Source organism: Paroedura picta, chromosome 13 (genome assembly GCF_049243985.1).
Source record: "Paroedura picta isolate Pp20150507F chromosome 13, Ppicta_v3.0, whole genome shotgun sequence".
NCBI lineage: Eukaryota > Metazoa > Chordata > Lepidosauria > Squamata > Gekkonidae > Paroedura > Paroedura picta.
Window position 1 is genome coordinate 23605179 of NC_135381.1, and position 23714 is coordinate 23628892.

At 44.0% G+C, this 23714-nt stretch overlaps 1 long non-coding RNA gene across 2 annotated transcripts; it reads right to left on the reverse strand.

Annotated features, from left to right (window-relative positions):
• Window positions 1–8703: 8703 nt before the first annotated feature.
• Window positions 8704–15763, reverse strand: LOC143822875 (uncharacterized). Of its 2 annotated transcripts, none has more exons than XR_013226281.1 (3): window positions 15281–15763; window positions 13858–14008; window positions 8704–9253 (listed from the first exon to the last, which is right to left on the reverse strand). It is a non-coding gene; the product is annotated as an uncharacterized LOC143822875 (long non-coding RNA). The 2 variants fall into 2 exon arrangements; XR_013226280.1 differs by having other exon boundaries at window positions 13845–14008.
• Window positions 15764–23714: the final 7951 nt, after the last annotated feature.

The following is a 23714-nucleotide window of genomic DNA, read 5'->3' on the forward strand; positions in this document are numbered from 1 at the left end:
GAGAGGCCAGAATGATTTCTTAGCCTCAGCCATACTCCTGGTGGAACAGCTCTGTCTTACAGGCCTTATGGAGCTGTTTAATGTCCCACAGAGCAGGGGTAGTCAGCCTGTGGTCCTCCAGATGTCCATGGACTACAATTCCCATGAGCCCCTGCCAGCATTCGCTGGCAGGGGCTCATGGGAATTGTAGTCCATGGACATCTGAAGGAGCACAGGTTGACTACCCCTGCCACAGAGCACGGATTTCATTCAGCAGAGTGTTCTACCAAGCCAATGTCAGGGCTGGAAAAGCCCTGGCCTTTGTTGAGGCCAGTTTGACCTCTTTGAGATCAGGGATTTTGAACAGTTTTGCCCTATGGATCTCAAGTTTCTTGGATGTGTTTGGAGAGGGCAGTTCATGGCAGATGTTAGCTCTAAAGAGTCAGAGTTGCAATAGTTATCTCCCAAATTCTTGCCCCATTCCAGGCTCTGTGGGAGTTTTGTGCTCCATTCAATAAAAATAAAAACGGGACAGACACAATAGTTTCAATTCACTAGAAAGTAGGAAAGAACTTCTATCCGTTTTGATGCTTCACAAAGCTGTGTGCAAACTCTCTAGCTTTTTTCGCCCTTCAATATGGCCAAATGTTTAGGACATATTTTGATTTTGATGTATCAGGAACAAGGGATAGCAACTACCGCAAAAGGGTTTCCTTCTTTTTTTTCTTCATCCCCAACCCTCAAGCTTGCAGCAGTGCTAACCAATTACAGCCAAGCATGACTTGGAGGTAAGAGCATCAAACTTCTCCAAGTTGAATTCAAAGCTATTCTAGCAATTTTGAATTCGCTATTGTTCAAACTAACTATTTCTCCTTCCTTAAAGAATGGGATCATGTACAATAACAGACCAAGGGGGAAAAGAGCCCTCATCAAAGCACAAAAGCTTTGAAGGATGTGACGGTGTTTCAATAGGATCATTATGATGCCTTATAGTATGGCATTACCTTCTTGGCAATTTAGCATGAAATGTGCATCATTCGGTACTATAAGTTAACACAATGCTGCTTTCAAAGCCTTTCTGTTTTGTCATGTCAAGGACTGCTTTTAACAAGGCTTTAATCTCAGCATACTGAAAAACTGTGTGCCTACTATCAAAATAGTGGCTAAATACAGGCAGTATGAACTGAAATGACTAACTATAATATTTAAGAGGGGGGGGGAGTACAGACTGACTAATTCTACATATTACCATTCATTGTGTGTAAATAGAGGGCTGTGATATGAACATAAGGGAAATTCTGTTGGAGCAGACCAATGCTCTGTCTAGCCCAGCATCTATTTCACACAATGGTCAAGCAGTTGCCAATAGAACCTAAGGCCCATATTATTGCTGTATCCCAGTGACAGATATTCAGACACATATTGCCTGTGAAAAAGGGGTTCCATTGCATTATTGTGGCTAATAGGCTTTAATAGGTTTAATCCTCTTTTAAAGCTATCAGCAATACTGGTCACCACTGTGTCCTATGGCAGTGACGATTACAAGCTGTGCACCTAGAAGAAGAAGAAGAGTTGGTTCTTATATGCCGCTTTTCCCTACCCGAAGGAGGCTCAAAGCGGCTTACATTCGCCTTCCCATTCCTCTCCCCACAACAGACACCCTGTGAGGTGGGTGAGGCTGAGAGAGCACTGATATCACTGCCCGGTCAAAACAGTTTAATCAGTGCTGTGACTAGCCCAAGGTCACCCAGCAGGCTGCATGTGGGGGAGCGCAGAATCGAACCTGGAATGCCAGATTAGAAGTCCGCACTCCTAACCACTACACCAAACCTACTGACTGAATAATATTTCCGGAATCCATCACCCATCAAATGATTTGGTTAAGGGGCTGCCCCGGATGGTATCAGAAGCACGAAACCGGTAAGTGCATATAGCGCAATGCTGGACTGACACTATAACATCCCCGTATTCTGAATTACCTGTTTTTATGCTGCAAGAGATACATTATGTTATGATGCATTAGTGAACCGGCCAATCTAATTCTGGAGTGCCGTGTAGGTACACATGTAAACCAAGGGGTAAAAAATAATCCATTGACTGAATAAGTTTTTTTTTTTTAATTCAGTGTTGACTGGCAGGAAGGCATATGGCCCACACAAGATGCTACTCAGGCTGGCATTAACAAGGCCACAACTTTATTTGTTGTAATGCCCAACTCCAGCTGGAGGGTTGGCCTGGCATGAGAAAAGACCCACCTCTCAGCACAGCTTTCTGGCTGTTCCATATCTGGGCTTCAGGGGCACCCTGGGACCCACCTCCTCCCAGCTGCGGAGGGCAGATCCCTTGCCCCCAGTGTTTCCCCAGGGAAGCAGCCATGGGATGGTCAATGAGCACCCACCTCATTCGGCCACCTAGTCCCCCTGGCTGCAGACCCCAACTCCATTGTTGTGCTGATGGGTGGCTGGCAGGGGAGGGCAACAGGAGGACTCGCTGCTGCCCCTTCATCTCCAGTGACCTAGGAACCTAATGGAAGGGCTAGCCTTGGCTTTCTGTGGTGCTTAGTGGCAGGAGCTGAGCTACTCCCTATGACCCACTCAATGTTCTGCACTGCCTTTTACTGGTTTCTGTTCCTTTGAGCATTATTCCCAATGCACACAGTTTCAAATTCCTCACAGTAACACACTTGTTCCCATGAACACTTTGCCCTACTTGTGAAAGGGACTGAATTTTAGCCAATTCAGTTATAGGCAGCAACTTATTAGATAGGAAATGAATCCCACCTCCTGCATTGAGGAGGGGGGAATCAATTTGCAGCATTTGTTTCTTTTATGAACTCTTGAACTTTCTGGTAATTGCATCAGAACTGTTTAATTCACAGTTCCTCGTATTAGCTGAAATCATATTCTGTCTTTGCGTTAGTCATTAAAGTAACAATTAATTCCAAGGTAAATGCTAACTCAAATTTTTCGACTGGGTTTAGCATTCAGAAAAATTGTTAGAACTAATCATATTAATTAAAAGCCAATACAGCGGTCTCTGCATGGATGGAACTGGGTTTTCAACCAGATATTGTGCAATCAGAAAACTATATTCAACCATCTCTATTTTCAGGGCTGTTGAGTTCAAACCTGCAATCCAACAGGTATAGTTCAGATGACAGAAAAGTCCAATGTTGAGTTCAAACCTGCAGGGCTCTGGATGTCTCTGGAGGTCATCCATCAGAGTGACCAGAGTCATTTCCACCACATGGTCAGACTGGAAGCCAAACTAGAATGGATCCAAGACTGAAGATTCATCTAGATATGCTAGTAATTGGTCTATGGACTCCCTTTCAACCACCTTGCCCAGAAACATTTGGGCATGTCAGCGTGGCAGTTGGCTGAGTCCTGCAGATCCGATTTTTTTTTTTCAGCAGTGGGTGGACCACTGCCTCTTTTATCCCCTCCGCGAATTCTCCCATTGAGAGGGGGAGGTTGATAATCTCCTGGAGAAGAATTCCTACCACCTCATCATTCAATTTAAGGAGCCATGAGGGGCAAGGATCTAGTGAGCAGGTAGTCATCCTTACTGAAGGCAGCAACCTATTCATTTCAGTCAGCATGAGCCACCTGAAGACATCAAACATTCCTTCCAAAGGTGGCCAATGGGCCACCAGTTCCCTTGATGATGATGTCATCCGTTCATTCGTGTCCGACTCTCGGCTATTCTATAGGAAAGTTTCCACCACGCTTCTCTGTCAATGACTGCTTCTTTTAGTTGGTTCATGGTCATCCCTGTGTCGGCTTTGATCATGTCGAGCTAGCAAATCCTTTGGCGACCATGTTTCCATTTGCCACTGTGTTATTTGGTCTAGCAGTATCTCATTCAAGTCCTCTGACTGGCTTGGTGGCAGACCCCCACAATAATACCACTCTCATTTCCTACTCCTTTTATATTTACCCAAATACACTCAACTGAACTTTCATGCTCAGATACCTGTATTTCTTCACAAGTATAAAGATTATTAACATATATTGCTATACCAGCCCCTTCTTTTCTTGTCTGTCTCCTTTGAATAGATTGTACCCCTTGATTCTAGTATTCCAATAATTAGTATTATTCCATGCATTTTCTGTGATTCCTATTAGGTCATAGCTCCCTTCCTCTATTAGGACTACTAGTTCCTCCTGCTTGTTTCCCATACTCTGTGCATTAGTGTAGAGACATCGTGATCCATTCATTGTGTGCCCCAAGATTTTGGTTTTTAAACTTCCTTGCAAGTTAGTAGTTCCCTGCTCATGTGCCATTCCTTCTAGATTTGCAGTCTTCTCAGCTTGAGTTCTTGCCATCACACCAAGTTCTGAATTTACATCTCGCTCCCCCTTTGGATCTAGTTTAAAGCCCTCTTCACCAGGTATGCAAGGGTTCTCCCAAAAATACCTTTTCCGTCCCTTGTGAGGCGCACACTGTCTCCTGATAGTAGCCTCTCATATTGACATGATCTAGAAATCCCACCCTTTCCCGACAACCCTGGTGACGTAGCCAGTCATTTACTTGCATCATTTTCTCCTCTCTTCCTAAGCCACGGCCACTTACAGGAAGGACTGATGAAAACACAACCTGTGCTCCCAGTTCCTTTACCTTTCCCCCCAGAACCCCAAAGTCTTTTTAAATATGTTCTATACTCTGCTGGGCAGTATTATTTTTTTCTACATGGATGAGAAGAAAGAGATAATAATCCGTGAGCTTGATGAACATGTCCAGCTGTTCTGTGACATCCTTTATGCATGCACCAGTTAGGCAGCAGACTTCTCTAGACAGCAAGTCTTGTCTATACAATCAGCCTCTACGCCTCTCAGCAGTGAATCCCCAATTTCCAGAACCCATTTCTTTGTACCATTGGGAGCAGGCCTAGAACTCTCACCTGTGGGGGACAGTGAAGTGTTTGCTGGGCTTCATGGGGTTGTCGGGGGAGAAGACCTAGAATTCTCACCTGTGGGGGCCTGTGACTTTTTTGCTTGTATCTGTTCCTGATATAACACTCTCCTTCTCCCAGCCCCTCCTTTTTTCACCTGAGGAAAGAGGCTTCTGGTGTGGCCTCTAGTACACTCCTCTTCCTGTCACTTGCATTGTTCTTTCCAATATGCTTCCTTATCTTGTCTGGCAGCATGTTGAAAATCTGCTTTTAACCTCCTGAATTTGTCTGTCTTGCCAGCAGCATTTGCTGCTGTTAATGTTTCAGCAATTTTGGTGTCAGATGTTTACCATGTGCATCTTCTTTCCAGCTTTTTTATGGTATATTTTCTAAAGCAGCTTCTATTACAATAGACTGAAATTCTTGCCACAATTGCTCAGATAGCTTCTTAGTAGTATCAAACAAATTGAATTTGTTGGCGGAATCTTGGTGATATCAAACTTCTTTGGAGGTACAGTTTTCTTGATATTACATAATTTGACTTTCAACTTGGCCACCAACAGTTCATTATCAGAATCACAATTTGCTCCTGGAAATGTTTTTACTGCTAGAATGAAGGTCTGCCATTTCTGACTGCAAAGGATAAAATCAATCTGATTGTGGTGTATGCCATCTGGAGATGTCCAGGTGTATAAACGGCATTTTGGTTGTTCATAGAGGGTATTAGTGATAGTCAATTTGTTTTCTTGACAGAACTGGATAAGTCTGTCACCAGCTTCATTTCACTCACATTTTGCTTGTTCCCTTACTGTATCAATATCTGGAGGAAAATCATGGCAGTGTCAAGATTTAATCATGAAGCAGCTCACAACTGCCTCACACTTGATATCCAATTGTCTATCACTTTGGTGCCCTCTCTCAAGGGCAATAACAGACCAAACTATTCTAAATAATTTTGCTGGTCATGAGCAAAACCCAAACCTAGTATCATCTACAAATAAAAATGGGACACATCTATGCAGTGCCAATCAACCAACATTATAAAAAAATACTGCATTGGAATTTCAGACTCTTTTTAAATTCCTTTTTTTCAACTTAAATAATTGGACTAGGAGAGTTGGACTAGGATCTGGGATAGAATCATCTTTAAACAGCTCCACGGCGCAGTGCGCCGCGGACTGAATAAAAGAGTAAGGGCTGTCTGGGAGGAGTTAGGGCGGGCCCTGTCCAGAATAAAAACTCAGAGGGGCCAATCAGGAGCCGCGAACGGCCGTGCTTGCTTCGGGGAGAATGGGGGGGGGGGGCGGGAGCCGGCCTTCTCTCGCCCCCGGGAGCGCCCTCGCTGCGGTGAGGCTGCTCCCGGGGCCGAGAGAAGACTGGCTCCTAGCGCGCATTTTATGAAAAAATAAAATGGGCTTGATTTCTAGTAGAATAATAGTTGGAAGGGACTTCCTGGTTCATCTAGTCCAACCCCCTGCACTATGCAGAATACTGAACAGCACACCCCTGTTCTGCCATGGAACCCTGCTGGATGACCTTGATCAGGCTTTTAGCCAACCTACCTCACATTGTTGTTCTGAGAACAAAACAAAGAAGAGAAGAATATTGCAATCCACTGATAAAAGCATGCATGTTTCATTTTCATTTCAGCCTATATCTTTCATTGCAGTCTTCCAGTTGGAAGAAATGCATGCACTAGATAGGGCTGGGGGGAAAAGCATGAGACAACCTTATTGTTGCCCCCAAGCAAGTAAAGTAATGGTCAATGCCCACATGGGATTCTTCCTCGTGGAAGCTCCATGCTAGAAGAAGTGCAGGATGTAAATAAAACAGATGCAGGTGGAGCTCAGAATATTACTCCCTTTACTCTGTGACCTCCTATTCTGCAATCATGCCACTATTATGGGTTTGGGATAATGAAATTGATATTTCCTCCATCGAATAAAAATAGTTCCACGTAAAGAGACATTTAGAAAGAAAGAACGCTAACACAATTTAGTAGCAGCTTTTTTTGTTGATTAGGTCTTTTTATAGGCTTGTCCAGGTCGCTGTTACCTAGTAACAGAAATCACCATTTTTAGTTACATTCTTGCTGGGAATGTGGGTGTGTATGGGGAAGAATGCATCATAAGCAATCTTGACACACTTGCTTCTCGTGCAGCAATCACAAATACTCTGGAGACCCTTGCATGTTCAGTTCTACCTTGCAATCTGCAACCTTGCACGGGTATTGAATGCGTTAATTCAAAGTGGTGTCCTTAGGAGAGAACATTTTAACATCTGGGGTGAGGGTGGTGGAAGAACAAAGAATACAGATCATTTCCCAAAGTGTTCCTTAGTTTTTAAAGGTAGAACGGGGAGTGGGGGGAGTTCAATGGACACAAACTCTTCTTGGTGCAAATGCTTTTATCAGCTGATTGATCACCAGATAGGCAAAGGTGTCGCAGTGACCCTCTTCACCAGTGTTTTACTGCATGTTAGTAATATATTTGATGTGTAGGCATTAAATTATCTCACAATGGTAGAAGAAGAAGAAGAAGAAGAGTTGGTTCTTATATGCCGCTTTTCCCTACCCGAAGGAGGCTCAGAGCGGCTTACAGTCACCTTCCCATTCCTCTCCCCACAACAGACACCCTGTGGGGTGGGTGAGGCTGAGAGAGCGCTGATATCACTGCCCGGTCAGAACAGCTTTATCAGTGCCGTGGCGAGCCCAAGGTCACCCAGCTGGTTGCATGTGGGGGAGTGCAGAATCAAACCCAGCATGCCAGATTAGAAGTCCGCACTCCTAACCACTACACCAAACTGGCTCTCACTACTGGTACTAGTGTGGTAGGTGCTGCCTTACTCTCAGGAGCTTCTGGGAGTTTTTAACTAGCAGATCTATGAAGTAATGACTCCCTTAAACAGCATGCCATTGAGATGGAGGCCACGACCATGAGTCTCTGAGTCTTAGAGAAGCTCCATTTGTGCACTCCCTGCAGCAGAAAGCACCGTAAAAAGCACCAAGGAGAAGCCCAGGGATTTTTATACATTCCTAAACAGAAAGGTTGAGCTTTGATGAAATTGTACGTATTAATAGCATCAAGCTTCTCTTACTGATATGCAAGAACAAAAGTGCACCTTTGTAAAATACCAGCCTCAAACCAATCTGGATACAACTGGATGTATAATAACAACAAAGTGGGTCATTTGGGATGTTTCAGTAACAAATACATGCATATCAATAATATCAAGGAGGAGGAAAGATACACATGAATACATGGAATTCATGTTAAAGGTAAAGGTAAAGGTATCCCCTGTGCAAGCACCGAGTCATGTCTGACCCTTGGGGTGACGCCCTCTAGCGTTTTCATGGCAGACTCAATACGGGGTGGTTTGCCAGTGCCTTCCCCAGTCATTACCGTTTACCCCCCAGCAAGCTGGGTACTCATTTTACCGACCTCGGAAGGATGGAAGGCTGAGTCAACCTTGAGCCGACTGCTAGGATCGAACTCCCAGCCTCATGGGCAGAGCTTTCAGGCAGCTGCCTTACCACTCTGCGCCACAAGAGGCTCTGGAATTCATGTTAGAACTATCCATATAGACTATGCTGTGTATAAAGTTTGGAATGCATCTACTTTGGGTATTTTTAACCTTCCTCTATCTAAACGCAGTGCTGTCTCAGAGGGTGGTGGAGTCTACTTCACTGGTAGTTTTTAGGAGGAGATTGGATGAACACCTGTCAGGAATATGTGATTTTTAAGTCCCTGAGAAGGTTGGGGGCTGGACTAGATGGCCCTCTGTGGTCTCTTCCAGCTCTGAAAACAAAATGTATGATTTCAGTCATCAGAACTAACAAACAAATGAAACCGCAGGGGATCCAGACATAAATTGCGGCTAAAGAAAGAGAGAAGTGATTCAAAACACCAAAATCCAGGTGAAGGCAGAATCCAACAAAGCATCATTAGACCTGCCTACTTTATTTCTATGACAGTACATTTCAAAAGGCAGGAACCAGGGTTTGGGGGGTGGGAGGCATTTAGGATTATAAATGAACTTTTTAAATATTAAAGACTAGAAGAAAAAGTTTTTCTTCCTGGTCTTCCTCTGGGTTCTTCTTTGGTGCGTAGAAAGAAAACTGAGGTCTTGTGAAGGTCCACAGGATGCCAAGCATGGTCTCTAGATTCTAAAACCCAGATATAATTGCAGGAGGCAGAGTTCACTCACAAAAGCTTTTGCTGCCTTGAGGGACATTTCTCTCTGTATTTTGAAGATAAGCCATTCTACCCGCAGGGCAACCAGGTTGCTTTGACAGTCTTGGGGAACTCAGCTGCAGCATTTGTGCTGCTGCAGCAGCAGGAAACCCAGAGGAAAATGTACCAATCAAGCTCTGGTTTTCCACTTTTTTAAAAAAAAAAAGGAAAGGAAAGAAGAAACAAAATATTTTAATTCATTTTACATTCACAACTTGCTATGTTTGATTTTTCAAAATAGACTGTTCATAAGGTCCAACAGTGATATCTTTCCTTCTCAAGCTCCTTCCCCATCCCAGATTACCCCATAAGGATTATTTAAATCTCCAGTCAACAACTGAAGCCTTAGTGCAAAAGGAGTCCCAGAAGGATGATATTACTATGCATGAACCACGTATTCCCTGTCAGTTTGTACCAGCAATGAGAAAGCAGCTGTCAGACAGTTTGGCAAACCAAGGCCTGATGCTTTCCTGATGCCAAAAGAAGAGAGGTGACAGCCTGGCACACCTCCATTATGTCTGGATCTTAGGTCAACTGAGAACCACCTATCATCCAGCTGCCAGGCATTCTCATAGCAGTTATCAGAGGGAGATGAGGCAGCATCCAAACACCCTTCCATGGGACCAAAATCCAGAATCCAGCTGAGAATCTCCTGTCTCCAGGGTCCAGTTTCAATTTTTAACTGCTCTTCTTTGTTTCTCAATTTTATGATACACCAGTGAATGCAAGGGTCTCCTAGGAATGATAAATCAAGTCGCAGAGACAATAGACCCAGAGAAGACTATACTGTTATTGTTGTGCAAATTATATCCTTTCTTTAGGGCCCATTGATTTATTATGAATATCATGAGCTTTATGTCCCTTATAAAAAATGTCACATTGGAAAAGCCCCCCCCCTCCTAAAAATCAGAAATCACTTTAATTTCTCTATAACAGACTTCTGGTTCTTGGAAGCCGATCTAGATTTCCAGGTTGTAACTCAAGAGTATTTTATCTCCCACAGTTTTGCAGACTTCAGCATCCATTTGCTATAAACTCTGCTTCTACCCTTTTCTTCATGAAAATCTGCAAATTAAATAAGTCCCAAACTATAGATACCTGCTTTGTACTAACACTAACAGCACTAAGAGAGCTTAGTTTTGTTATTTCTTCTTCAAAATGCAGTGAAACATTCAAAGTTTTATTTAACCCAACTTACTCTGCATAAAATTGATTGACAGGAAACATGTTGTTGTCCCTATCTGCATCTCTGTATTTCCGACAACATGCCATTTTTCTTGTCTGAATGCTCAGCAATTTTGGAATGTTAAGGTGAATCTCCCCTTCAAGGATTGCTGCCTTGTCATGGCGAAGGGGCTTGCATAGCTCAGTGATGCTATGAGCCATGCCATGCAGGGCCACCCAAGACACCACAACAAGGCAGCGATCCTGGATTGTTTCTATAGTGTCCACTATACAGAGGTCTACAAATATTAGCATCACCAAGTGGAAATTCTCTTTAGTACTGCCACATTTGGAGATTGAACAACATACATATTACCATAGGATTACATTCATATCTATCTATCTATCTATCTATCTATCTATCTATCTATCTATCTATCTATCTATCTATCTATCTATCTATCTATCTGATAGTAATTCATTTAAAGAGTACTGATTATGAAAGGTTAAAGAGTATCTTACATCACTGACAAAGATACTGAAAATGAAAAAAATACGTAGGAATTTGTTTTGATGTTTTTTGGAATTTTGAGGAATTGTTTATAGTGGAATAAACTGTTATTTGCCATTGTAAGCTTGACATCGCTGCCTTGTTATAGCGAATGGGCTTGCATAGCTGCATCACTGAGCTATGCCATGCAGGACCACCCAAGACAGACAGGTCATAGTTGAGAGCTCTGTAAAAAGGTGATCCACTGGAGAAGGAAATGGCAAACCACTCCAGTATCTTTGCCATGAAAACTCTATAGACAGGTTCAAAAGGCAAAACGACATGACACCGGAAGATGAGCCCCTCAGGTCCGAAGATGTCCAATATGCTACTGGGGATGAACAGACGGCCAGTATGAGCGATTGAGGGCAATAGAAGAAGGGGACGACAGAGAATGAGGTGGCTGGATGGAGTCACTGAAGCAGTTGGTGCAATTTTAAATGGACTCCGAGGAATGGTAGAGGACAGGAAGGCCTGGAGGATCATTGTCCATGGGGTCACGATGGGTTGGACACCTAACAACAACAATGGGTTCGCACCTAACAACAACAACAAAGCTTGAAAATCATTTAATTTGATTGTATTACGGCTGACAGGTCTTCACCAGTGGGTAGGAACAGAGCATATGAAACAGAGGAGGAAGAAAATAGAGCAGCCCCTCCCCTGTCTAGTGTGAGGCTGTGAAGAACCTCCATGGCAGAAAAGGTCACGGCATAGCAAGTGCAATGTGACCTTAACCAGAGGGTGTGTCACAGGCTTGTTACAAGTAGTGTGTGCCCCCCCCATCTCTCTTTTTTCAAGGAAGCCAATATTGTACTGCTTCTTTTTGTTATCGCATAGTAAGAACACAATTTGATGATGTCCAGAATGAATTTAAGCTTGTAGGCCTGGAGGCACTGATTTCTGTAGTTGGTTTGAAATTGTCAGCATCAGCAACTGATGTCATCATAGTCTAGACTCTCGCTAGAATTCATGACCAGAGATTTATTTATATTGGCTGCATTAGCCCTTAGAAACATACAGCTGGAGTTCAGAGTCTGTTATATTCTGTAATGCCTTACATAACTCAACACATTTCCATTCAAATGATATGGCATTATCTTTGTCCTCAGGCTTGTTATTGGGGTTTAATGAAATCATTTTCTTCCATGAAACTTGGAAAGCTGACAAAGAACTAACACATCTCTAATTGCAACCATTTGGATATATCATGTTACTTTTCACTAGAAGACTGGAGGTATCATAAATAGTTTGAGGTCACTGTATAGCCAGGGCTATCAAGGATTGGTAGCATTTAACTCCTCCAAACCCAGGATGAATAACTGGTGGTCTGTTAGTCCAAAACACCTTCAACCAACATCATAGTGACGTTCCAAATTTTTTCTGAGTTACCAGAAACAACAAATTCTGATGGGCTTCATAGTCCCATAGATTGTTGCCTGCTGCAACCAAAATAACAAAAGAGTCTGTTGTCAAAATAACATAAATTATTTATTTACTAGATTCAAAGCCCATTCCTAAAAAGGGGCTTTGAAGGCCCACCCCCCCAGCGCCGAGCACAGCCAGCAGCCCAGGGAGGTCGTGGGTGTGCTCTGGGGGCTGTGGGAAGGCTTCCCAAGCCTCCTCCCCCCTCCCCAGCGAAGCCTATGGTAAGGCCTCACTGCCGATGGGAAACCATGGCCTCCATTGGTCTCAGGCAGAGATCTTCCACGTGGCCCCTTGTGGCAGAATCCCAGACTTGGAAACAAGAATCCCTCTTGATTTGAAGATTCTTTATTGCAAGCTGTATCATACAGAATTGAACATAATAGGCCAAGGACATAATAGGCCAGAACCCTTAGACTGAACTGAGCATAATAGGCCAAGCAGCACATTATAAGACCCCATGACACCCCCAGGTTCTGGGAAACCAGCCAATATGGGATGTTGAGAGATGCTAGACGGAGGAATGAACTTGCAGCTGCGAGAGGCCTCTACATTCTAAAAGTTACTAGAAGGCGCAAAAATAAATATATAATGCTAAGATGAGCAAAGTGACCAAACCTCTCCATAAATCATGGCAGAAGACACAGGATTCTGACACCTTTAACTGGATGTGCCTGGGATTGAACCTGAAACCTTTGGTGTGCCAAGCAGAGACTCAACAAACAAACTGCAGTTCCCTCAGGTCACCACTGAAGCAAAAATCAACATGACACTCTGCCAGGAGGCCCACCGGGCAAAGCGCCTCCTGTCATTTCCTCCCTTCCCTTCCTGGCTGTATGCCTGCTAAAGATAGGGGGGGTGCCCTGGACCCTGTATGTTCTGCCCCTACCTGGGGGAGGGTGTGCCATCACTACCTGAAGGAGGCCACAGCACATAACGCTGTATGCCCCCCCCCTTTTTTTTTGTTAGGTGCAAAGTCGTGTCTGACCCATCGTGACCCCATGGACAATGATCCTCCAGGCCTTCCTGTCCTCTACCATTCCTCAAAGTCCATTTAAGATTGCACCAACTGCTTCAGTGACTCCATCCAGCCACCTCATTCTCTGTTGTCCCCTTCTTCTTTTGCCCTCAATCGCTCCCAGCATTAGGCTCTTCTTCAGGGAGTCCTTCCTTCTCATGGGGAGGCCAAAATATTTGAGCTTCATCTTCAGGATCTGGCCTTCTAAGGAGCAGTCAGGGCTGCTCTCTAGGACTGACCAGTTTGTTCACCTTGCAATCCAAGGGACTTGCAAGAGTCTTCTCCAGCACCAGAGTTCAAAAGCCTCAATTCTTTGACGCTTGGCCTTCCTTATGGTCCAATTTTCACAGCCATACATTGCAACTGGGAAGACCATAGCCTTGACTAGATGCACTTTAGTTGGCAGGGTGATGTCTCTGCCAGGCATCTTAATGTCGGCTTCCCAAGGTGCTCTGATGGGCCTGCCTGGCTCATCCCATGCTGCCTGGCCACTGAGAACAGACAAGCTGTTCTGGTGGCAGCTCAGGTGAAAGAGGCTGGACCTTATTAAGGCAACCTTGGAACAATGCCTCATCCTCGCACCTTCAGTACACACCACTGAGAGCTTCTCCAAGCGTGTCCTCCTTCCTGCCCAGCTCCTTTGCTGCATCAACGATCGCTGGAGGTGAGTCTCAGCTGCATTCAACAGAAAAAAGGATATGCTGGGATCACGTGACATCCATGCACAAAAGCCATGTGGGATGGGCCTGTAGCAGCAAGGAAAATAAGGTGAAACTGAGTGGAACAGGTGGCTGGATCCAATCCTATGCTCTTATGCTTCTCTGTAAGGATTTCTTACATTTCTCACTGCAAGAAGGAAATGAAACTTGGATATCCTGGAGTCATTTGCCTCCTGTTCTCTTTGCATTTCCTGCCTTTTGTTGTTGTTTTTGCTGTCAAGTCATAGCCAACCCCCTGTGGGGGTTTCAAGGAAAGGGACATTAAGAGGCAGTTTGCCAGTTCCTCTTTCACCATCACAACCTTGGTATTCCTTGGAGGGTTCCTATTCAGGAATCCTTAGAAGGTCTACCCGGGGCTGGCACTGCTTAGCCTCTGAAATCTGAAGCGCTTAAAAAAAAAATAACCCATGTTTTACTACCCAAGGGAATCACAAAACCTACCTTCCTCTGTCCACAACAGACAATGTGTTAGTCAGGCAAGGCTGAGAGAGATCTGAAAGAGTTGTGACTTAGCCCAAGATCCCCTGGCTGGCTTCATGTGGAGGAGTGGGAAATCAAACCCAAATCACCAGATTAGAGATCACTGCTCTTAACTACTACACCAATCTGGTTTTCAGCTGATGAGATTGGGCTGGTCTGTTTTATCCAGATCAGGATTCTTCATGCCTACTTATCACATTTACATTTATCCCTGCTTCCAGTGGGTTCAGGACAGCACAAATGGGTCTTAATTTTTCTGTTCCCCTCCACAACCCTGTTAGGTAAGTTAGACTGAGAGACAGTTAGTGGCCCAAAGTCACCCAGCAAGCCTCAGAACTAATTGGTGAGTTGACCTCTGATGTCCCTGATCAATCCATCACTCGAACTATTGCACCATGCTAGTTTTTTAAAACATGCCAGCCTGATCTTTGCCTTCTGTACCCTTCAAGCAGCATACATTTTCTGTAAGTGTTTTTTCACCTTTTTCTGAACTGTGTTCAGCTATTTGACTGGGAGAAGTGACTAACTTGGGCTTGATTGAGATGTTGAGAATTTACTGCAGTATAAGTAGGAAGTCAGCCAGGACAGAAATGAAAAGGTCACGCTCTCCCCACTGGCATTACATGAAGACAGAACTCTAGTCACTGGGTGACAGAAACTAATAATGTTTCCCTAGACAAAATGAGTGAGCCACTTAAAGAGGTTTTAATTTAAAATCTAGCAGGGTGACACCATGCTAGTAACAGTTTTTGAGAGACTAAAGCAGTCACTATTAGGTATTAATTTGTGCCTCTTGGATCATTCAAACCAAGTTCGTACCTTTTCCCCTTTTGTATTACTTGCTGGAGAAACATTAGGAAGATTTGGGGCCCATTCTGAGTTCTGCAGTCCAATTTTTGTTGATGAGCTTTTCTGTAGCTTGTATCTAGTGCATCTTAATGTAATAAAAAAAATAGCAGTGTTAATGTATAAATGATGAGACCAGACAAGGCAGGTATACTGTTTATAAAAAGACAATTTTACTAGCTAAATTTTACTTGACCCACTCTGTCTGTCCCCACTAGCAACAAGTGTAAACAAACAGTTTAACCCTTTGACTGACTGTGCTTAGCTCTTGCTAAGAGACAAAGTTTTGCTGTCAAGTTATAGCCAATTTATGGTGACCCTGTCGGGGTTCCAAGGAAAGGGATATTAAGAGGTAGTTTGCCAGTTCCTCTTTCACCATCACAACCTTGGTATTCCTTGGAGGTTTCCCTTCGTCTCCCCACAATAGACAACCTGTGAGAGATGTGGGGCTGTGAGAGGTCTGAGAGAACTGGGAATGGGCTGCAGTGACCCAGCAGGCCTCTGGTGTCTCAAAGCATTTTCCAATTGTAGTCCCATGAGGGAGGTAGGGTAGCGAGCCTCACAAGGAAGCTGGCAACCCTAAGAGAAAGTCTCTCTGTGCACAGCAGTCTTGACCGTGACAATAAGGTAACTTGTTTTTTTTATTTGCCAGTCCAAGGTTTAAAAAAGTAATTTCAGTTCCCATGTCTCTCTAGCCATTTACTTGTTCACTATTTGCAATTTCAGGCTGTAAATATTTATTTAGATCTTCCTGCACTTTCCAGACTCACAGGCCTGATGCTGGTCTGTCTGTCTGCACCCAGAATACAAACACTTACTGGTAAGGACTGGCCAAATCCCATAGCCCAGGAGGGACACACCTGCACAACTCCCTCTCAACTGCAGGGAAAAAGGGGCTCCTTTGAAGGCTGGACTCTGAGGCATTGTATGATTTTGAAGTCCCACATCCAAACACCTCCAAATTCTGGGGAGAAGAAGCTCTTTCTCCCCTCCACTCCAGGTACCTCCTTCCTGGCCAGGTCAATTAAGATAGGAAGGGGAAGGTGAACAGGGGCTTAGCAGCCCCTCCCTCCCTCCCTCTCTCCAGCCCAGAGGAAAAATCCTGTCCTTTTGCAATAGCAGGGGGGTAGGGGTGATTTCGTCACAGCCAGGATGAAGTTGCAGGATTCAGAAATTCAAGAATTATTCCAGGTAGATACTAAAAGGAAGGAACAGAGATAGAATCTGGCTAAGCAAGACAGGAATATGCATAATTTCTAATAATGTCCTTATTCTTAGCTTCACTAGGGAACATGTACCAATGAATTAATGGAAGAAATAGGAACTGAAGACATATTTGAAGGACATTTCTAATGCTGTCTTATTTTTTGTTTCTCTGTTTATAAAAGAAAGATCTATAGGAATTTGCAATTGTCTGCTTTTATGGAATGGCCAGTCAGCATGCATGAAATTAGCATTATGAACAATTGACAATACAACCCTAAACACAGTGACTGTAATCTAAACCCATTGATATAACCTGTCTTAAACTGGCGAAAGTCTGCATGGGAGTGCACTGTAAGAGTGCAGTCCTCAAGAGGGAGTTTAGGAATTTCACCACAAATGCATTCAGCATTCAAACTTACCATGTTCCAAGGTGTCAGTCATACTTGGATCAATCCCCCAAGTAATTTGGTTAGTGCTCAGCAGCCTGCCAAACTGGTTTGTATTGGGTTTTCACAGACTTGTGTACGACCAACAATACTGATAATTCAAACTGATATATAGCCATTAGTTTCGCGGAAGGATTTCATTGAAACACAGCATTTATTTGTGGGTGGTTAATCTGATTTGTGATTGGTCTAATTTAAGGTGACCAGATTGTCCCACTTTTGGAGGAACATCTGGGGGTACCTAGCAAATTGTACTTATGTTGAAATTAATATATATATATATATATATATATATATATATATATATATATATATATATATATATATATATATTACAATACTATTTTTGCATTCTATGCATTCTATGAAACTTTTTGTTGCTCCATATAGACCAAATTTTTAATCAAGACCCCCCCCCCCACCGCCCAGTCAATGGTGTCCCACTTTACCAATGTTAAAATCTGGTCACCTTATTGTACATTTAAACACTTGCATACTAAGAGGGATGTGGGAACAGTAGAACTCAACTCGGTCATATGAGAACTTACTTGCCTGAAAAGCCAGTTCTAACATACAGTATGGTTAGGGAGAAATATGACAAAGAAATCTTTCCAGCATCAAATAACAGATTGTTAGGCAGCATCAAATAATCAAATTGACAGATTGACCAATCAATGACAGGTGAACAAGACATAAGCATCTCTAATCCTTAACTGACTTATACCTTTCTAAACCTATAGGCTTCATTGGATTTAGAAGGATATAACTCAGCTTAGCACTACACTCTAAGGGACCGTGCTTTTGAATATTGCTAATTAGTAGCAGCATCTTTCTCAATACATTGCCTGCTTGCTTTAAAATCTGTGGATTTAAATCCTGTATCAACCAGGAGACAGAGAGCCTACTTCAGCCAGGCTGAACGTATCTCAGCTAGAAGGAGTCAGTGAAAAGGTTATAAAAGACATAATACAATGATCATTCTATCTGTTCCTTTCATTATTCTCTCCTTTCTGCAGCATGGGGAGCTTGAGAGAGGTAAGTCAGCGGCAGACCATCTAAAGGAATTCAGAATTTATCTTTCTTTTGCTGTCAGCCTCAGACATTTGTGGCCATTACTGATGGAAATTAAGAAAAAACGAGCCAGCTGTGATCTGCTGTATTTGAGTGGGAGTCACCAGCTTGTGCAGCAACAAAGATTTTATGGTCCTTTTATCTATTTTCCTTTCAGTTCTTTTATGTACAAGTGTCAACAAAGACAGCATTTACAGCTGTGCCCTATATAAATGGGCAAGGAGACCTGTAACCTTTACCTGAGGACTTCAGCAGCTTCAGATCACAACCTAGACAAAATACATTCTGGAGAATGTTTTTAGGGAGAAACAGTTGCTATAGGAAAAACTGAAATGCTTCTGGTCATTTGGAAAGCTACACAAAGCTGATCTGGGGGTCATCGTTTTGGGTTTCCTCCCATATTATGTGAGCTAGCCTAGAGAATGAACCTGTTAAGGAGGAAAAAAAACAGAGGAAAAAGGAATACCAGGGGCCATTCCGCACATTGGCCAAATTTAAAGTGGAAGATTGACATTTCGCACACTGCTAATTGTACCGCTAAATTCATGTCCCCATACCACATGTTTCCAGTCTTGCCCGAGTCGAAAACAAGGCACTCTCATCTTGTGGCGCTTCAGCTTGCCTTTCCCTGTCAATCAAACTGAAGAACCAATGAAACGGAGAAACGTTTACATTAAAAAAAAAGAACCCTGAAAAGTTTTCAGGTTTAAAAAAAATGTAAAGGAAAAGGGGCATTTTTCCAATCTTGTTCCAAAAAGCAAGATTTTTGGGGGAAAAGACCATGACAGACTGTCCTATATGAAGCAATGAGTGTACACATATTCATTGCCACTTGTGTTTTCAGTGTACATTCACTGCTTCATATAGGACAGTCTGTCGTGGTCTTTTCCAAAAAAATCTTGTTTTGGATGAAATGTGTAGAAGAAAAGAATGCCTACAAGACACGCCCACAGATTACCTGATTAGAGGCACCCACACACACACACCCGGCCACCCTTTTTCTTTGTTCACCTTGACCTGTTGCTTGCTCCCAGCGCAACGTGGCAATGGAGAACATCATTTTAGCCTTGGTGGCTCAGATGCTCGGTGTCATACCCCCATCACCAGAGGCTGCATCTGCACCTATGCCAGAACCTTTGCTGCCAGACCCATCAGAGCACGAAGATGAGGAGGAGCTGGGGCAAAGCAGCTGGATGCTGCTAAATGAGACAAGCCCTGATAGGGACACACAGCCAGGTTCCAGCCAGGTAGACACCATGCCCTCTGTGCCAGCATCACCTCAGCCAGAAGCAGCACCCCTTCTCAGTCCGGACTCGTCCCCAGAGCACAGGAGGGAATGCAGAAGGACTGATTTAACAGCAACACCATCGAAGTGCCAGGCTCAGAGCAAGGTATGAAGCCAGCTGGTGCCCAGCTGGGGCTGACTTAATGGACAGCAACTGAGCTACCAGGTGCAACAACTTAACTCTTTAGCTCAGGCTGCACTTAAGCAAAGCAGAGCTCCCAGCATGGGTACAACCTGTCCATAAGCCCACCTGTTGCCTTGACCCGGTTTCTGACCCACCTGTGCTTCAGCGAAGCTCTGCCTGACTGCTTTCCAGCTTGGTGACCTTTGATATGGCTTCTCGGACTAAGAATAGGCATTGTGGACTTGCTTTGATTCTAACTGCTCCTCCAGCTGTGACCTTGGCTTGTTTATTGACTTCCCCTTTGGTTCTCCTTTGGAATTTGTCTGCCACAGCTCCTGATAAAACCCAGACTGGACTCTTGACTCTGCTTTCTGGTATGCACTTTGAACTTGGTTTACTGGCCAAGAGTGCATTCATCTGGACTGACCCTGCGTGTGCTCGGCTAGCTTACAACATTTTGTCCTTCTCCATTTTGTCCCCACCCCAACCCTGAGAGGCAGGGTTAGGCTTTCCCCCTGTTTTTCTGCAGACATATTTGGCTATATCTAATAGCTAGTGGTGGAGAGATTTAAAGGGCTGCTGGAACAATATGCTGTTGGGAAGAGGGTTCAAGCCAGAGCCTCTCCCCTTGCAGTTGTGATCTGTTCTCTGATGATGGTCAGTTGTATCTACCTTAAAAAAAAAAAGAACACTCAAGGCAGAAAGTAGGAACTAAAAGTCTATACAAACCTTGTCTTTAGAGAAAGGTTGGGCCCAGGGTGTGCAGCTCCCAGGCCCTGGGCAGAGAGGGAGAGTTGGCCCTGCCCTGCAGTCACAATCACCATGGTGGGAGGATAGGCCAGGATACACACACCTACCTGCACACACATCCTAGAACCAGACAGGGCATATGGGTTGGCCTTGCACCATAAGCACATCCTCGGTTCAAAGAATGAAGGTGGGTCTAGGGGGAAGCAGCCATCATTTCCAATCAACAAAATTGATTCAGGCTTGACTTGGCTAATTTGTAATTTGTAAAAGAGCCCACTGAACAACTGATCTTGAGGCTCAACTGTATGTCAGGCTCTTTAAATGTCTCCTCCCCAGGACCTCCAAGCTGTGCAGAGTCCTCTCTCCACAGCTTGGGATGGGAGTTGTGGAGGGGAGGGGGGGAGAAACCACCAAACAGCTGATCTCGAGGAACATCTGTTGGTAGGCTCTTTAAATGCCTCCCCCAGACTTTTCTCAGGCTGCATGGAGCAGGAGTTCACATGTGATTTGGTTCAGATAAATCCCCAAAGGCTTATCTGAGCCAAGCTTGGGACCGGAACCAGGTTTTCCCAGTTTGTGTCCATTTCTCATAACAATGTAACAGTGAAGTTAAATGTTGTTGAAGTGAATTGTAAATTAAAATTCAAATCATTGCCAAGTAGCATGCCATATATTATTGCTTTGTCACTCTGGACAGCTACAGGGGAGATGAAAAAAGTATTGTCATTATCAGATTACAAAATTGGACCTTATGGTCATTTTTACAAGTGATGTTTTGTCATTTTCATGACTGTAGTTCACTTGTGAAACCTACCTGGGGAAGAGAACATGCGTTTGATATGAAAATGGCTCTTATGTCCTGCATTTCCCCTGTTCACAAGTGATACACTTCAGGTTGAAAGGAAAGTCAGTGAAAAGGTGCCCTGTTTGTCTAATCAGATTTTACGTAGGGAACATTGTTTTCTTTAGCCAATATGATTGATGGGTGATGCATTGTAGATCTGCCAGGAAGTGGCAAAGCTTCTGTCCATCCTAGTGGGCAATGTGTGGATCACTGAGCTGAATTTCTTCCAAACCCTTTGATAACAACCACAAACTTCAATTATATTGTACAAGCTTTGAATGAGACGTATCTTGTCTGAGTGACTTTTCCTCCAGAAATAGCCGTCTCCTTTGACACAGAGGAAACATGAAAACATTAGACCTCATCTAGCCCAGGGCAGGGTTTGCTGCCTTTGTGTACCACTCTGATACAGAGCTATGAATTGAAAAATTATATTTCTCCAATATATACCAAACAGATTTGCAGTTCAGGTATTATATCAAATACTCCAACTGATGTTGGATACTATAACTGATGTTATACACAATGCAACACTTGCATCATCAGGATTGTTGTATCTGAATAAGTATAATGTCATTACATTGCTCAGCCCCATCTACCTCAAAGGATGTCTTTTGTAGGGAGAGGAAGGAAAGGAGATTGTAAACTGCTTAGAAACTCCTTTGGGTAGTAAAAAGCAGGGCATAAAAACCAACACTTCTCCCTCTTCTACATCACAAGCCATAAATAAAGAATGGGAGGAAAGATGCAATGGAGAGGTATCACAGACAGAGGAAGGAGAAACAGGAGAGAATAACAGGTTGGTGAAATATAATCTTTCCCTATATAATAATTCTCTATGGGCTAAGTGGGCAGAGTGTGGGCGTGGACTGTCATGCGTGCATCCCGATTGGCCCCTGCTTCAGACAGGTCACGCTCACTCAGGAATTTGGCCCAAGTTCTGACATGGTGGCATAGAAGGTCACCATCCGGTTTCCTTCACCTGTTCCAGCATGGCTTCTTTGCCTCAATGCTCTTGTTCATGGCCAAACTGAATGAGTTCAGCCCCTCTAGGGGCACTACCCAATGTAGCTCTTGGTCTGAGGCTGAGCCCAAATTATGTATTCCTTTTTCAAGGTGGTAGATCTACCAGTTGGATCTCTGCCTGCCTGCACTAGTTCTTGAATCTGAGTATCTCCATCCTGGAGAGTTGCCAGATCTAACAAAGATGACTTCAGGTGCTTTTGCTGCTTGGTAATGACAGTGTTAACCCGTTCAGCAGAAGAGGAAGGTGGGGGAGCCATTCCGGGGTCTAGCTAAGCTACTTCTTTGGCTAAAGAGGTTCCACAAGCTATCCTCTGATGCTTTAAAACTCCCCTAAGCCCCAAGCACAACACAGCCCAGTTTGCAAGTTCCCTTTATTTTCGGCCGAAAATTGCACCCGTACGGGGGGGGGGATTTTTCTTTTCACTTGGGGGAGTGTGGTAACGATAACTCGCCAGCTCACATGCCAGCTGCCAGCTAGATGGGTCTCTACATTAGGAGGAATCAAGGCATATTCGTTGCAACATGTGTTTTTCTTTTTAAAAAAAAAACCCTGTTCTTAAAGTGAAAGGGGCTTTTCGGGAGCATGATAACAGCCGCCCATTGGCTGTTCGTATGATTGACGGCCAGGGGTGGGACAAAGCACAGAAAAAATCGCTTCCTGGATAGCGATTTTTGCGAGACCGGAAACCTGTGGGAAACAATTGAAACGCTACTGGATTCCACTACAAAGGCAGGTATGCATAACGCCGAGATTGCACTATTAAAAATAGCGTTTCCGCTTTCAGGAACCAATTGGCAACATTGGTCCTTGTGCGGAATGGGCCCAAGACTTCTCCCTTGTTCTCACAGGCTTCTATCTGGGTCTGGATCTTTCCTACCCTAACAGTGATCTCTTTCCAAATGCTAGCCCTGTGGGTTCCTCCTCCAAAACTGGCAAAAGCTTGAGTTTCTGGGGTCAGGAATCCAGAGGCTGCTAACCTTGGATGCAGAAAGTCCAAAGCTGCTCCTGTGTCTACCAGGAGGTTGGTGGAAAAGCTTTCCCAGGAGGTCCTGATGTCTGCCTGCACCTTCGGCCTCCCACAGAAGTCAGGTTTAAGCTTAGCCACAACTTCTTGGTGAAGGGGTGCAGACCTTGAGCACCCCTAGATCAAGCTCTTGAATTCTGGCTTGATGAAGTACATTGATTTTTGCTGGTCTTCTACAGGTGCTACAGGTTGGGCAGAAAGGGGATTCTGTAGAAGCTCATCTCGGTTGATGGAGAGCTTCCCGTAAGCTAGGAGCAACTTCTCCAGAGGCTGCTTGTTGAACCACCTTATGTCCAGTCCAGCCTCTTTGAGTCTGGCCTACAGATACCTCCACTAAGTGCAAGGAAGCCACCCCAGAGAGGAGAGCGAACATATTTTAGAAGGCAAAAAGTTGCAAGGATGTAACCTGAGAATTTAGTTTAATCCTGCCAAAAAAAAAATATCATGGATATGGTCAAAAATATAGAGGAGCATTTACTGGTCTTGGAGTAAGTTTCTGCAGTCCAGAAACAAGGATAGTCTGTTTTCTTCAATGAATACACCAATTAATTAGGGAGCACAGAGACCCAAAGTAAGACAGCCTTGAGAAAGGGTAGAGAACAAAGGCATAAAAGAAAATATGGCCATTAC